Source organism: Carettochelys insculpta, chromosome 9 (genome assembly GCF_033958435.1).
Source record: "Carettochelys insculpta isolate YL-2023 chromosome 9, ASM3395843v1, whole genome shotgun sequence".
Classification (NCBI taxonomy): domain Eukaryota; kingdom Metazoa; phylum Chordata; order Testudines; family Carettochelyidae; genus Carettochelys; species Carettochelys insculpta.
In genome coordinates this window covers 24,045,496-24,061,803 of record NC_134145.1, presented here as the reverse complement: position 1 = coordinate 24,061,803, position 16,308 = coordinate 24,045,496, and the positions used below count along the sequence as shown (strand labels likewise).

The 16,308-nt window shown below is 41.4% G+C and overlaps 1 protein-coding gene across 4 annotated transcripts in view; it reads right to left on the bottom strand.

The window, feature by feature from the left end:
- The window catches only part of ST6GALNAC3 (ST6 N-acetylgalactosaminide alpha-2,6-sialyltransferase 3), a 308,982-nt gene that overhangs the window by 142,718 nt on the left and 149,956 nt on the right, over window positions 1-16,308 (bottom strand). The window contains exon 1 of one of the 4 annotated variants that reach the window (XM_075002904.1): window positions 13,631-13,663. The exons of the other annotated variants lie outside the window; for them this stretch is intronic. The gene's annotated coding sequence lies outside the window, so the exon portion shown is untranslated. Of the gene's footprint in view, window positions 1-13,630; window positions 13,664-16,308 lie in introns of those variants that run through there. 4 annotated transcript variants of the gene reach the window in all.

The window sequence follows — 16,308 nt, the reverse complement described above, 5'->3', positions numbered from 1 at the left end:
TGGTTATCTCAATTCCGCACATCACGGGACAAATGTTGTTAACCCCTCTGAAGCAACAAAAAGGCTTCATGAAACTGGAACCACTGTGGTTCTGCTACACACGCCAAGTAAAGATCTGAGAGAGCCACAAAGGGGATTTGCATCACTAATGGGCAGGGGGTGGCCTTGAGGAGGATCATGTATTATATCCATTTATTCTGGATATTTTCACTCATTTTCTGACACCGTAAGGCTATAGCAGGACCACATTCAGGAAGTCACAGGAAATCGACCAAACTAAGAAGGCTTTAACATGGGACTAACTTGTGAAAGAAGATGGAACAAGACGGCGGTGGGGGGAGCCCGAGTTAGCTCTACTTATTCCATCTTGTCCCTAATCTTTTCTTTCTCAGAAACAGACGTGTCAGTTTAATGGGACTCTTAAACACAACCTTGATTTCTAAGTATCTGCTTAAAATTAAACACATGCTAAAGTGCCAAAGACCACTAAGTCAAATTTTTTGGATATTTTTTCAGGGACTAACTTGCCGAATACACTAAGCATCTGCTTAAGTGTTTTGTTCAATAGGTATCTAAGAGAGATCAAGAAAGATCCCACAGAGGTAAATTATTGTAGTTAAAATTCTTTAAAAGATAAAAAAGGATTGATGCCAATTATGAATTTGCGCTATTAACATTCTAAACATTAACAATTCAGGCAAACACACATTTAAAAGCATGTATGGATAGACTACAGAGCCCTCAGTGTCCTTTAGCTTGATTTGCTATCAAGCATGAAGCATGTTACCATCTGAGCATCTGTGTGAAGTTCAAACACATTTCTAACTGTAATTCATGTGACTGGTGTGTTAAGGATTCCACAAAGCCTTAATATCTATAAAAGTGAAAAATGTGTCAGAAAATGGAGATATAAGCTCAAAATAGTACTTCCGTGTATCAAAATAATAATGCTTCTCTAGCGTACATATTACTCCCAAACTGTCAGATCTTTTTAACAACTCAAGACTTTAAAAAAAGCTTGCAAGGCGGTAGTATTTCTCACTTCATGTGAGATAAAACAGTAATTGTAGGCTATGCCATAATGCAATTCATTGTCAAATGATGGTATTACATTGTCATGTCTTTTCTAAAGTAGAAAGCTTATCTTTTTAAAAAGTGAGATACAATAGATATAAACACAGTTATAAAAGATTCAATATAACTTCAAAATCAGTCATTTATTTTTATTATCTCTTTAGATATTTTGTAAAGCGTTCTTGATGCAACTTGGAGATTTTTAAATGCATTATTTCAGTACATTAACACAATCATCACTGAGCACAATTAGAGTGGAACCAAACCGAAATTAAAATGATTTGTAAATTAACCACATTAAAAGGACATTTGCAGGTTATTGCTTGCAATTTTAAAGTTATTTAACCCTTCACTGGGTCCAATACTCTATTGAAACTGAATTCACTTTTCCTTTACAGAAAAAAATATTTTCTGTGAAAGAACGCTTTGCAGATATCGAGGCATGGGAGCCTTGGCTAGTGCTCAGTGCCAGTCTCTGCACAGCCACTTTGGGACCCAGAGGTCAAAGCAAAGCAAACCCGGGCTAGAGGGGGAGAGAGACAGTTAAGGGATCTAAGTCTGGTGCCTCCATAGCTGGACAGACCACCAGAGACTAAGACTTTTTTGTTCCCTTTTCCCCCTCCCAGCCAAGGCTAATAGTAGCTAAATCAGACTGGCTTGCCTCTTAAGTGAAGGAGATAGATTGGGAACTGTAGTGAGACACTGAGGTAAGGAATTAGACTAGGAGCTGCTGGTTTTCCCAGACAGGGAGAGAACACAGTCAGCCCACCTCTACCTGGAAGCATAGGAGACCCCCCAGTGGGAAAGAGGAGCTCCGCAAGCATATTTCTGAGTTAGGAGGCAGTATTTAAACCTGCAGAACAGATATATTGCCCAAGGCAGACAAAGAGCTTTGAGTCACAATAGCTGCTTCCTCTTTGCTCCTGGAAGCTGGGGAGCACAACCTCGCCTATACCACAACAATACAGCCACACATCCATTCTAGTTCAGCGATCACTCCGTGAGTGGTGGGTGGCCAAATCTACCAACTGCCACCTACAACCCATGAGGATGATGCAGCACACCCACTTACTTACCAGTTCTACAGCCTGTGCATAGCTTAGTTCCATGCGAGTAATTCCATTCAGTCAGACTGGGGCTTAGCTTTGAAAGTGCTAGCATGATTTCTGCTCAGTGTCACTACCTAGATCAACCTTCTGCTTCACTCCCCCAGCTTTCTTCTTTCCCAATTTTCCTCATTCTTCCTGTTTCACCTCTCTCGTTCTTTGCTTATACTCTGGACAGTTTTTAAATGTTGTTTCGCTGTAAACTAAATGAAGCCATCTAAAATGAGGGTTGGAGTCAGATCCTGCTTGGATTGAAGTCATATGAGTCTCAGGAATGCAGCTGTCAACTGCAGAGAGAGATTTTTATTCACCCCATTAACAATAAGTTATGAAGAATGAATGCAGGAACCGAATCAGGAATGCTGGAATGGGATGAGCAAGAACAAAGCCTGAAAAGATTACAGGATGCTATATAAATTACTAACCATTTAGAAATAATTAAGTAAAGAAAATGCATTACTCCCCAAAGATACATGGCCATCAGTTCTGAGAGAGCTTCAGGTTTTATAATCTCCATTTAGCTACCTGAGGGCCAGTGTGATACTTCTGTTTATCCAGTTAACCACCCAGTTTAACAACTCCATCTGATTGACAGCACGGCATCGAAGGGCAGTGGAGAATGGATTTATAATGTACATTACACATACCCACACATGAAAACCTGCTCAAAACATTACGTTTGTAAAGCTGGGCACTGAAAAATTGGGAAATGTCAGAATTAAGGTTGCTTGTGCAATTTTTGTTCAGCCTCTTGTACAAATGCATTATAATGCAGTCATTAATTACATGATCGCATGCTAGTTTTCACTCAGTGCGCACCAGGCAGAGCACACAGTTAATAAGCCACTACTGAATATTTTGTTTTACTCTCATTTTCGTATGCACATATCAGTTACTGCACACTATTCAAACCCCGCTCTGAAGCCAGAATTGTTTATTTCCTCATGGGCTTTCCTATGATGCTCTTCACTGTAATCTCAGGGTGCTTCATGAACGTTAATTCATTTCTATTCACATCATCCCAAAAAGTGTGTGTGAGAGGGCAGAATTATCCCGTTTTCAGATGAGGAGTTGAGGCACAGAAAGTTTAAAAGGTCAGAAGTTCCCACTAACTGTCAGTGCTGAAGCTGATACACCTAGGAACTGATTTACATAATACTTAGATTTACGTAGCACTTAGTATGTTCAAAGGACAGGTCCTGTTGACTTCACGTGTGGCAGTGAGTGTTCAGCACTTCTGCAACTCAGACCACAGTTTCTCAAGTTTGAAATCAAGAAAATGAGAGAAAGACTGTCGTGGATCACCTGGGAAAAGTTAGGTTTACGTGACTTAACCAACTCTGTGCTTGAGGTAGGGGATAGAATCCAGTTCTCCAGTGCGACAGTCATCTGTTTTAGCTGAGACTGTCCTTTCTTTTCCTGTAAACCCCTGCCTGCTTCACTACACAAACTGCCATTTCTCCAATATCTGAAGTAAGGGATGCTACAGATACTAGCCTCTTTTTCACAACACAGCTCTGACTCATCCCCAGAGCAGGCCTACCCTGTGCCCTGAATAAATCAAGAATCTTGTGGATAAAATAATGTGCAATCATGTATGAAAAACTATAATAATGCATATGTCCAAGATACCAGAATTAGGTTGCATATGTGTCATTTCCTAACATTTGAGTGCTTGACTTTGCAACCATAACACTGTTCTTTTAGGCTGCATGCACACCATACAGCCAGCAGCGTGATGCAAAGGAGGGGGTCTCAAAAATCCAAACGGCCGCTCATTTGCACAGTCCCACAAGATTGCCCTGCTGGCAGAAACAAGCCGTGCAGATGTAGTTCTGCTGGTGAAATCCCCCTTTGTTGGCAGCCCCTTATGCCTGGAAACAGTCAGGGCTAAAAGGCTGCCGACAAAGGGGGTTTTCTCTGGCAGAACCACATCTTCATGGCTTCTTTTCTGCCAGCAGGGTGATCTCACACAACTAGGCAAATTAGCCACGTGAATGTGCAAATGAGCAGCCATTTGTATTTTTGAGAACCCTCCTTTGCATCACGCTGCTGGCAGCATGGCTCCATGTAGATACAGCCTTCGTGTATAAATTTAAGGGTTTTTCTTTCGTTTTGTTTTTTAAAGCAACCTATCCCACCCAAAAATTTCATGAAGTGGCCTCATGTTGACACCAACATTGCCTCTAATCTTCCCATCCATGTGCAGAGTACATTTTTATGTGCACAGAGACATGGGTGAACATGCACCACCAACAGGAACACAAAACCTATCTGTGGGTGCTCTGCTAATCAGCTGGGTGGCATTGAACTTCTCCTGAGCGGATGCTTACAGGGAACACTGATTGCTACTCACACGGGACCTCAGCAGGGGTGGAATTGTTGGATCCACCATATAGACCTCTGCCACAGAATACCTGATGCAGTAGTTGGTTGTCATTCGCAATATGGACTAGCACTAAAAAGGGACGAAATACACACTACAGGTGGGTTTCAGTGATGTACAACAACATCAGAGGAATAGCAAGACCATTCTGCCCTTTAACTCTTCTGTTCCATCCCCCTCAGCCCATACCTGTGAGACACCGTAGCTTCCTCACACCTGGCTTCTCTTCTTTGCACAGCCACATTCTCCTTGACTATCCAGTCCCTGCCTCCATTCCCCAGCCTTTGAGCCAGTCTCCACACACTCCCAGTTCCTCATCCTATCTCACTTCAATGGGCAAATTCTGCAAATTCTAGGTACACATGCACAGTTAAGCAAAACCACCCTAACCCAGGAGACTGTCTTGGTTATGACAATCCTGCAGCTTAGAGAGAGGAAGGGGAGGTTGTTCATGAAGCCCATTCACTAGCCTAGACTGCCCATTGCTGATTTAGACCAATCTAAACTTACTTTAGATTTGCACACCAAAAGGAACATCCCTGACACTCAGGTTATCCTGCTGCCAATTTTAAGCCCTTGCTCCAAAGGATGGGGCACTAGAACCTCTCAAAGAAAAAAAGGTCACCAGAATTATTTTAACATTGTGAAGCATGTAACATCATTCTCATAAATGGCTGGACCATTTTGGCCGAAATTTTCCCCAAACATTCAGCCTGAAAAAGGGTCTTATAATGTGAAGTGTCAGATATACTTAACAAAAGCCAGGTCTTCCAAGCTCACCTATGATTTGGGTGACTATACGTAGTACCCAGAGGCACTGAGACTGCGTCTGGGATGAGTGAAGTCTCTGCTCTACAGCCTTGTCTCAGAGCTAGCTGGCCTTTAGCTCATGTGGTACAGTGCAGGGCTTTAGCTCCTATGCTCACAGGTTCTATCCCTAGGGTTAGCAACCCGGGTCTGTAGGCATAAATACCATGAAATTAAGGAGATGCAGCTGACATATCGAAACACGCCATAGGCAACGATAACAGAAGTCTCCCAAATGTTCCGCATGGGATCTCAGTCCTAATTCACTGTGCTATTCTCTCCTCTTTGCCTGTTTTACTGACCCCTGCAGAATAAGATTAGAACAAACTAATTTTCACTGATGAAATGATCCGATTTGAAGGCACGTCTCTGGAGATGAAAGGCTAATAGGTTGGGCTTCTTGGCAATTTTCCATCGAAACCATTTTCTGACAGAAAAACTGAGCTTTCAACATAATGAATTTTTTTTCCTGGAAAGCATCTGCTTTTCAATTTTTCATGGAAGAAACCAATGTATGAAAATGGAAACCTTTCTAGTAGAAAAAATCCAACGTGGTGCCTCATGGCAATCGTAATTTGGGTGCTTCTTGTTCCCAATCTCCTTTGTGGGCCAAGCTCCCTAGCCAGACATCTCCCATGATATACCACAGCCATGTGGCTCAGAGGATGCAACTCTTTCTCCTTCAGAGAGAAGAAACATGTGGTCTTTAAGAGAGAATGGAAACACAGGGCACCCAAATGACAATTCCCACAGAGACGGAATATTTCAGAAGCCAAACATTTTGGGTTTTGATTTTTTCACTGTAATAGCCTGGTGCTGCCTGCCCTATGCCCAGACATTGAGCCTACTCCCCAGCAAGAGACCCAATCACTTCCCAGTCTTTGAGAAGCGTGAAAAGTTGCTGAGGGAGAAAACTCCCTGCCCAAGCACAGGACAAAGTGCAGATAGCACCTGTCCATTACAGTTTAAAAAAAAAAAAAAATCAAACAAGTATTTTAGACCCCCACCCCCCATAAATAAGCAGCTCCCTCCATTGTATCTTGGCACATATACAAAGCGGCAGGGAGCTCGGCTCAGACATCCCAAGAAACTATCCTATTAGCCAGCTAATGTGAGTGGGGCCAAGAAGAGGGACTCAGACACCTCACGCAGAGAGGCAAAATTCTCATCACTCAGCAACAGAGAAGGGGAGAAAACAGGGCTGGTAGCCACCCTGCTACCTACCTCAAATCCCTTTCCCACTGTCATTCCCCACCACCTCCAACTTCTTTCACTTCCCCCAATCATATATTCCCCATGATGTCACGCCAAATCTCTTTATTCCCCCATTCCATGACCTAAGAATTCTCCTCCCCTGCCAGCAACTATTTGCATCTGTTTTTTTAAAAAAATATTTCAAATGCGTTCTCCCAAAATAACCCCTCTCCCCAAATCATATTTTAGCAATGTATTTCTGACCTTTTCCCAATTTCTGCCTGAGGTGATACTTAAAGTGTCACTGTCTGGATGGGTTCAGCATCAACAGCTTTCTGCTTCTGCCTTGAGCCCTCCAGATGGAGTGGAAGCTTTTCACCTACAAATCCTCTTGGCTTCTCTCTCTGCTCAGTGTAATCAGTTTGGTGCTTGAGCACTATTTAAAAATCTAACTGGCAAGCCAAACACTTGCTGTAATGTTCAGAAATTTGCTCACCCAAGGGGCTGGCAGGGGCCATGCATGCTCTAGGGGAAGTTCTTAATCGAGTGAAACCCTCACGCCAGAATCAAAGCCTTAGTTTGATCAATAGGTCTGGGTGGGGGGGAAAAGACAAATAAAGAAAAATAAAAAACAAAAAGCCCACCCTCCAACCTTGCCAGAATATGCCAACCATTAGCAAAGCTGTTTAATGGAAGCATGGCAGCTGTCTCTCAGGTATCCCTTAGTCCACACATGGATCATCCACTACACCAAATGTCAAGGCAATCTGAATACTCCTGAGGATTTTGGGGCACTTAGAGTCAACTTTAAACACAAAGCTACATCTACATGAGCATTCCTCTTTTCAAAGAAGCATGCAAATGAGGGAAATCAAAAATGCAAATGAGGTGCTGATTTACATATCTGACACCTCATTTGCATATTCTCCCTTCGAAAGAGCTTCTTTTGAAAGAAATAGTGTAGACAGCTTGTTTGAAAGAACCCCTACCTTTTTTTTTTTTTTAAAACGGAATAAGGATTCTTTTGAAAACAGGGTTTACTTTCCAAAGAGCCATGCCTACACTGCTTTTTTCTTTCAAAAGGAGAATATACAAATGAGGTGTCAGACATGTAAATCCATGCTTCATTTGCATTTTTGATTTCCCTCATTTGCATGCCTCTTTCAAAAAAGGAATGCTGGTGTAGACACAGCCAGAGAGATAATCAAGTTTCAGGAAGCTAGTGCTTCCCTCTAATTCAAGGGACTCTAGTCAAGCATAATGGGGTAATAGGTCTTGCACCTCAGGGTACGGGACAAGGAGTCAGGAAGTTCTGCACTCTAATTCAGAGTGCTACTGATTTGCTGTGTTGTTCCGGAAAGGTCCCAACCTCTGTCTCATTTTCCTCCATCTGTAAAATGGAGAGAATGCTGCTTATCCTAAAAGCATCACTGGGAGATCACAGTGATTGTTTGTAAAGAATGTGAAGATGTAAAGTGCCATATAATGGTTAAGTATTCTTAGTATGGAGTTCTGTTTTGGTGTCACTGTAAAACCTTTAATTCCCCCCATATATGAAATCAGTGGAGTTATGACTGACTGTTTATGAGCAAAATAAAGAGAACCTAGTCAGATAGAAAGCTATATCCCTAATGCATAGTAGGCACCAAGATTAGGAGTCCCCTGCACATTTATTAAAGTAAAACACAAAAGATTTATATTGTTCCTACTCTACAGAGACATTCTAGATTAATAGATTTTTTTTTTATAGAAACGTATAAGGTGGTCACCTGCACTGCTAACAAAATATAATTAGCAAAATGGCAATAGCATTCCTATATTCATTTTGTTTGTTATAGATCAATGTTACAGGAAGAGCAACCAAAAACATTATAATGAGCTGAAAACCTCCTCTGCTGAAAGGTTATTTTTCCCATTAGCTGTGCAAAACATATTAATCCTAGAAGAGTGATATTTCCTTTCAGCTTTGTATAGCAGCGTGCACCAAAAAATATTAACTGCCAGAACATAATTTTCAGTAGACTCATCTTACTTCGGATGTGTTCTCTGTTTGCAGCACAGCTGTTCATATTCCCCAACATGAGCTCCAGAGCAGTATATATCTCCTTCACTATGTTCCCAAAGTGCTGCACAGAGAGTTACATGTGCCTATCGTTTTAGTGATCATCTGACTTGTGCCATGCAAATCTACACATGCTGCTTTGAAAAATCAGCCCACAGGCACTGATCCCAGCACTACTGCAGAATGATTTACCAGCATCTCTACAGTTAATAGTGGTAACATTTCTAAGAAGTAGACTGTATTTCAAAGGTTTATTATACAGCCAAAAGAACAGGCTATGGGATAAAATTTGGTTTATAACATACAGTAAAACTGCATCAAGTGAATTATTGATACCAAACTGTAAAACAAGATGATTTGATGATTAAAGGGTTACGATTGGGGTTTGTTTGTTTATTTTTAAAAGTAACATTGCTGTCTTGTATTTAGATTCTTTTCTGTGCTCCTAGATTCCAAACTCAAACTCCTATGATTATCAGGATAGCACAGCTGGTTACACTGTCTCCTCTTTGCTAGAAGGCCAGAGGTGTAGATTCCATGCCAAGATATGGGCTCATATCTAATGCAGTGTCAGAATGAAGTACATGGGGAAGGCTGTTGCACTGTTAAGAGCTGCCTGAGACATTAAATCGAGGTCCATCAGTGGGGACTACCTACATGAAAGGTAATGATCCTTTAGCAGTTTTCAAGGGAGTAGGGCATAACTGCATCCTTACCACATTTGATCCTAACAAACAGCTCCAGCTCAGTGGGAGCTATTGTTGAATACATAATAGACACCCATGGGAACTTTCCAAATCATGTCACTGACTTTGATCTCCTTATTTTGCAAAGGACTCTCACTTAGCAAAAAGTGTACAGTAATCCTAAGCATAATTAGAGTTACAGGGATAAACACAAAAAGAAACCATTACTATGTAATGCCTGTGTAGAGTATATTGAGTATGTTCAGAAACACACTGCATTACTCTGAAGGGAAGTTTACAAAAACAAAAAAAGCTATCCAATAAAATTAACAATGGAGGGATTATATCATGGGCTGACATAAAAGAATGAGGCAGTACACTTGGGAAACAGGACAGTGCCATTTTGGGGGTTTCAAGCAAGTGCTCTGTATGGAGTAGCACTTACCTCCCTCACACCCACACCTCAATTATTCACAGAATCGTGGGCACATTCTCATGTTCCTCAACTAACATCATATATGCCATCATGTGCCAACAATGCCCAGACGCTTTGTAAATTGGACAGACTTCTAACTCCCTTAGACAAAGAGTTAATAGGCACAAAACAGACATAAACACACTCCAGATCCACAAACAGGTTAGTCAACATTTTAATGGAGTGGGCCATTCTTAAGAGTTTGCATGTTACTGAAGAAAAATTTTCATACCACTATTGAAAGGGCAACAGCAGAGTTGTCTTTTATATTCAAATTTGGGTCATTAACACGTGGTTTGAACCATGATGGGAATTTTATGAGTCACTATAGGGGCTCATTTGCATACTTGGCTTAATCTAATTCTTGACTCTCCCCCCGCCCCCCACCCCCGCTTCTACCCCTCTACTGTCTGATTTGCTTACCTTGATCATTTTTTCCGATTTGTCCTCCTTGATTACTGCTTTTGGTTCTCTGTGCCTTAAATATTGAGTCTGCTTTGGTCTGGCTATGGTCTGAAGAAGTGGGTCTGTCCCACGAAAGCTCACCTAATAAATTATTTTGTTAGTCTTTAAAGTGCTACTCGACTGCTTTTTTGTTTTCTCAGTTAAACCAGTATTTTCTTTTTCAATTTTTGGACCAAATATTGGGGGTGGAGGAAGATGGAGGGAGGCAGGAACAGAAGTCACAGGCCTCTACACAATCCTTCAGCAGAAATTGGATTAAAGAAAACAAATGAGACGAGTTTTCCAGGTAAGGAGGAATCCAATGAAAAGCACAATGCTGGAACTCTTTCAAGGGAAATTCCCTTTCTGATTTCCATAAGAATTCTCATTATTTCAGGTATCAAAGTAAAGTTTCTGCTGTAGCCATGGGCAGTGTCACCAGAGCTACTGTATCTTCTTTACAAATGTGACAGATGAAACAGGAACAGAAGAATACAAAAAACAGGAAGTGTAATGTCAGCTTTGACAACTCTGTAGGACTGAAAATGGGAATGTGCACAGAGACAGTGGCATAAAAATAGGTATGCAAATAAAGGCTCATATTCTATAAATATTTACGCATATATTTAAAGTTAAACACAGGACTAGTTCCAGTCAAATAAATTTATTTTACGGTGAGTTCTATGATACCCTATTTCATTTCTGTAGAACAGGACCAAACAAAACACAGCCCACAGGCTGGATCTGCCCTGCCAACCTGTCAGATCCGGCCCACGGAGCCTCTGCTTGGTGCTCAGAATAGCTGGCTGGGGAGCCATGTGTGTCTGTGAGCACTAAGAGCCTGGGAGGAAGACATTTCGTACTGCCCCCAACCCCAGGAGCTCCTATTGGCTAGTTTCTGGCCAATAGGAGCGTCCTGTTTGCAGGACAGGCAGCATGTGAAGCACCCCTCCCCCAGGCTCCCAGCATTCAGCATTCAGACAAAAAGGTGCTGATGTCTCTCCATTGTTAAGGATGCAGGCAAGCATGCCATCATGAAAAGATAGAACAATGTTTTTAAATTTTTCAGGACAGCCAGTTCACCCAAGTATTTTCCAGAGCCTATTTCTGTTGACCATGTCGAACACCTTGGTCAAGTCAATGAATATCACATAGAGGTCCTGATGTTGCTCTCTACATTTCTCTTGTATCTCTCTGGCTGTAAATATGCTGACAGTGCCTTGACCAGAATGAAATCTGCACTGACTTTAAGCAATACCACCATTTTTGAACACATGTAACAAAAGCCGTTGTAAAGAATGCAGGCCAGGATCTTACCAGCTATAGAGAGCACAGAGATGCCCTTATGGTCATCACAACATGCACGGTCACCATTTCTCTTGTATGCGTGTACAATCAGGGCATCTCTGAAGTCCTGGGTCACTAGCGCCTTTTCCCAAATGGTGCTAAACAAACAGGTGAGATGATGCATCAGCTGGCCACCAGCAGCTTTATAAAGTTCTGATGGATTTGCATCACGGCCTGGTGCTTTTCCAGATTTCATCTGTTTTAACAGCTTTTTGTACCTCATCAAGAGTTGGTGGTATGACCAGCTGTAAATCATTAGCCTACTGAGGAATCTCTTCAAGAACGCCACTGTCAAAAGTTGAGGTCTGGTTTAATACTTTGAAAAAGTTCATCCCAGCAGTCAAGGATTTTAAACTACCTGTGGTCAAAGTGAAGTCGTCAGTGGAGTGCACTGGTGACCAGAAACAATAAAATTAAATCAAAAGGGAAATAATAGATTCTGATGAAAAGTGGAAAAAAAGTGACTTGCTAGTGTGTGGAATAATCTTCCAAGGGATGTGATAGGATTTCCATTGCTTATTATGTTTAAGGGTAATTTACAGATAAACAACAGCACGGAACGCTGACAGCCAGGACTGTTTGCTGTAAACAAAAGTTATGGGACCATGGGAAACTTGGCTGTACCCAAGGTAAGTGGACATTCAGCTAATGAAAATCATGATGGATGTTGCTGGACAAGAGAATGTTGGACTAGAGAGGTTCAACCTGTACATGACCCCAGGAGATGGCCCTGAAGCCTGAGGGCTGTCTGAGCTCTGCTACCCTAGACGGAAGGGGAGCAAAGCTCAAGTGCTACCCACCTGGGCATGGAGAACAAAGCAAAAGCACCAGGGCTTCGGCTCCAGACAGGGGCCAGTAACGTGAGACCCGCAACCCCAGGCTGAAGTCCCCAGGCTTCAGCTTTAGTATCAGGCAGTAGGGCTTGGAGTAAAAGCAAGAGCGAGTTTGAAGGCGATGGATAAGATGTGGAAAAGCAAAGCTATTAGCTTAAGAATGAAGTAGATCATCTTGAAAACGTGTGTATTCAGCAACATGTTGTACGGATGTGAGACACGGGTGATAATGAAAGATTTGAAGAGAAGAATACTGGCATTCGAAAAGAGTTGTTATAGAAAGATTCTGAGAATAGGATGGATGCAGAAGGTCACCAATAAGGAATTATATAGAAAGATACAGCCAAAAGAGAACCTGCTGCAGAAGATTATAAAATGGACACTACAACTATTTGCGCATATTTGCGGAATGAACAACGAATGAAAAATCAAGACCTTGGCATTCAGCATAATGGACGGTTCGAAGAGGAGAGGCAGACATCACAGAGAATGGATAGATGATATAGTAGAGTGGTGTGGAGTTAGTCTACAGAAACCAAGCCACTCCGCATTGGACAGGGAAAGATGGAAGGAAATAGTGAGAGAGGCATCAGATACCCTGAGCCCACGGTTATTGATGACGACGACGACGACGACGATGATAAGTAGGGCTTGGACTTCAGCCTTGGGACTCAGCAAATTTAAGTCAGTCACGGCGACCCCATCAAAACAGGGTCATGATCCACTTTAGGGATATGACCTACTGTTTGAAAAATGCTGAACTAGCAGATCCAGTCAGTCTTCTCTACTTCTGAATTATTCATACATGAATCTGTTACGCTGGTGAGTACAAACTATCAAAATATAAACATTTTATGTTGTTTATATTGGACATATGCTGTACTTTCAGAGCACAAGGTTGGGACAAGCATCAAGAAAAATAGAGGCCTTAAACTATATAATCCAGGAAGCCTATCAAGCATTTTTTAGAAGTCTGTTATCTGTTATTATCATGGTTTTTTTTTAGAAAATGACATATGTACCATTCAGATAATAATGACCTCATAAAAGGCCTTTCCTTCCCCATGAAATGAAAAACAGACTGACTAACACCTGCTGGAATGAATGCGAGTTATTTAATGACTAGTGGAAGGAGAACTGTGATGTTTGTTCCTAGGTGATAATCAACAAAACAACACAAACATTTTAGCTTTAGCAAGCACAAAATTTACTTTACCTTCTGCCAGGAAGTGGAGACTCCTCATTGAGCAAATTACAATAACTGCTTTTATCCACAGCTGGAAATGACTTCTCATATACTTTTGTTTGTCAGTTTTGCCCATCATTTTCAGTTCTCACCAACCACCATAGCTACAGAGGTTTGCCTTCTCCTCAGTTCATATGCACAGATGCAGTATAATTTAATGGAAGCTATACATGCTAATTAAAGGACGACTAACAAGGATCAAGAAAATCTGAGGCACATACCACGAGAGTTGTCATGTATTAAATGGCAGTGATATATGCCAACCTTTATGGACTCCTGTTAATCTCTGTATATAGTCAGTTAGAATACAGGCCTGGATATATTGCCAAAAATGGTATTAGTTTCACATTCAGATGTTGTTCTCCTGGTGATGGATGAAGATCAGCTATTCACATATGCATTAAATCTTTCCAATGCCTTTGCTGCTGATGATCATGAGGTGTTGGCAATGTGTTTGTGAATCTCAGCAGGAACTGGCAGTGCTGCTATGATGTGCTTTTGTTCTGATCTCTGAAAGAGAACCCAAGGGACTGACCTGTTCTTTCATGTGGGATTACATGAGACTCCTTCTTGTCCACACTGTTGGGTAACGTATACATGATGTTATAAGGAGGGTTAGGAAAGAAGCATGATCTGTGAAGTCTTGAAGCAACACACACACTCTCTCTCTCTCTCCCCCCCTCGCCCTTTGATCCAGATTGTTAAGTGCCTTTCCCAGTATCTGAGGGAAGCTGGGCATAGCTCAGGGTACACTGGCAGTTAAACTAGTTTAAACAGAGGTGACTCTTAGAGAGCAACCAGAAGATGTGCCCCACCAACTAAGGACATGTTCCTGCCATCGGTCACTAAGACTGGCTATGTAGGAGTCAGGTTAAATTCCTAATCATGGCTGGATCATCATCTTTGAGCAAAAGCCAAGATAACTTCTGACTGCAAACATTTTTTCCTATTTAGCTCTTGCTGCACTGGTTCATGCCTTTGTCACTGGCAGACTGGATTGCTATAATGATTATTACTATAATGAGTTCTACCTGAGACCAGAGCTTTTTCTGTGCTGGCACTTGCCAGTACTCAGTACTGGCACTTCGGCAGCTCCAGCTGCAGGATTGGCTAGGGGCAAAGAGCCGGCTGAGTACCGGATTCTCTTTTTTATAAAAAGGGCAAAAGCCCTGCTTGGGACTATATCTTGAATAACTCCAAAATTGGTGCAGGAATTTGCTTGTTAAATGCAACTTCTTGCCTCCAATATCTCAGTGCAGTGCTTCAGAACCTTTCCTAGTGCCTGTGTAATTCTACATGGTATTTTCTGGAGGAAATCATGATAAGCCTTGGTGAGGGAAGCTTCAGTGAAGTTAGAGGGGAAGACAGACAACAAGATGGAAGTTGGTGACAAAGAGGGCAATAGTTGCAAACGGTGGATGATATTGGTCTGGAAGGGAAGGGAAGAAGGGAAACGGGGTAGAAATTAGAGATCTTATAAATAAGGCTATGTCAGAATCAAGGTGAAATTTGCTAGAGGAGACTAGGCTTCAGATGAAAAATATAACCCTATAAATTTTGTTTTTGACCAACTATGCAGTTTGTCGCCAAATTCTGAGTTATTGTTATGCAATATTTTAAAAATATTTAAAAGGTCTCTAGAGGTGATCCCGGCATTTACAGAACAGTAAGTCTAGCATCAGTACCTGGCAAATTAGTTGAAACTATAGTAAAGAATAAAATTGTCAGACATATAGATGAACAGAAATTTTTGGGAAAAAGACAACATGGCTTCTGTAAAGGGAAATCATGCCTTACTAATCTTCCAGAGTTCTCTGAGGTGGTAAATAAGCATGTAGACAAGGGGGATATAGCGTCCTTAGATTTCAAGAGAGCCTTTCAAAGGACCCTCACCAAAGTCTCTCAAGTAAAATAAGCTGCCCTGGGATAAGAGGGAAGGTCCTCTCATGGACTGAAAACTGGTTAAAACACATTAAACAAAGGGTAGGAGCAAAGGGTCTGTGCTGGGAGCAATTCTATTCAATCTATTTATAAATGATCTGGAAAAACAGGTAAACAGTGAGGTGGCAACATTTGCTGCTGATACTAAACTGTTCAAAATAGTTAATAACAAAGCAGAACGTGAAGAGCTTCAAAAAGATCTCCCAACACAAAGTGATTGGCAACAAAGTGGCAAATGAATTTTAATGTTGATAAATGTAAAGTAAAGAAAAAATAATCCCAACTGAAAAGAACTAATTTACCTATAAGAGAGAGATCTTTTTATTTTTATTTTATTTTATTTATCGAGAGAGATCTTTCAGTCATTGTGGATAGTTCCCTGAAAACATCCACTCAATGTGCTGCAGCAGTCAAAAAGGGAAACGGAATGCTTGGACTCATTAAAAAAAGGGAGAGAGACTAAAACAGAATAGCTTATTGCCTCTATATAAATCCATGGCCCACCTACATCTTGAATACTGCATACAGATGTGGTCACCTCATCTCAAAAAAAGATATATTGGCATTGGAAAAGGTTCAGAAAAGGGCAACAAAAATGATAAGGGGTTTGGAACAGGGGCTGTGTGATGGCTGATTAAACAGACTGGGACTTTTCCATGTGGAAAAGAAGAGACTAAAGGGGATATGGTGGAGGTCTACAAAATCAT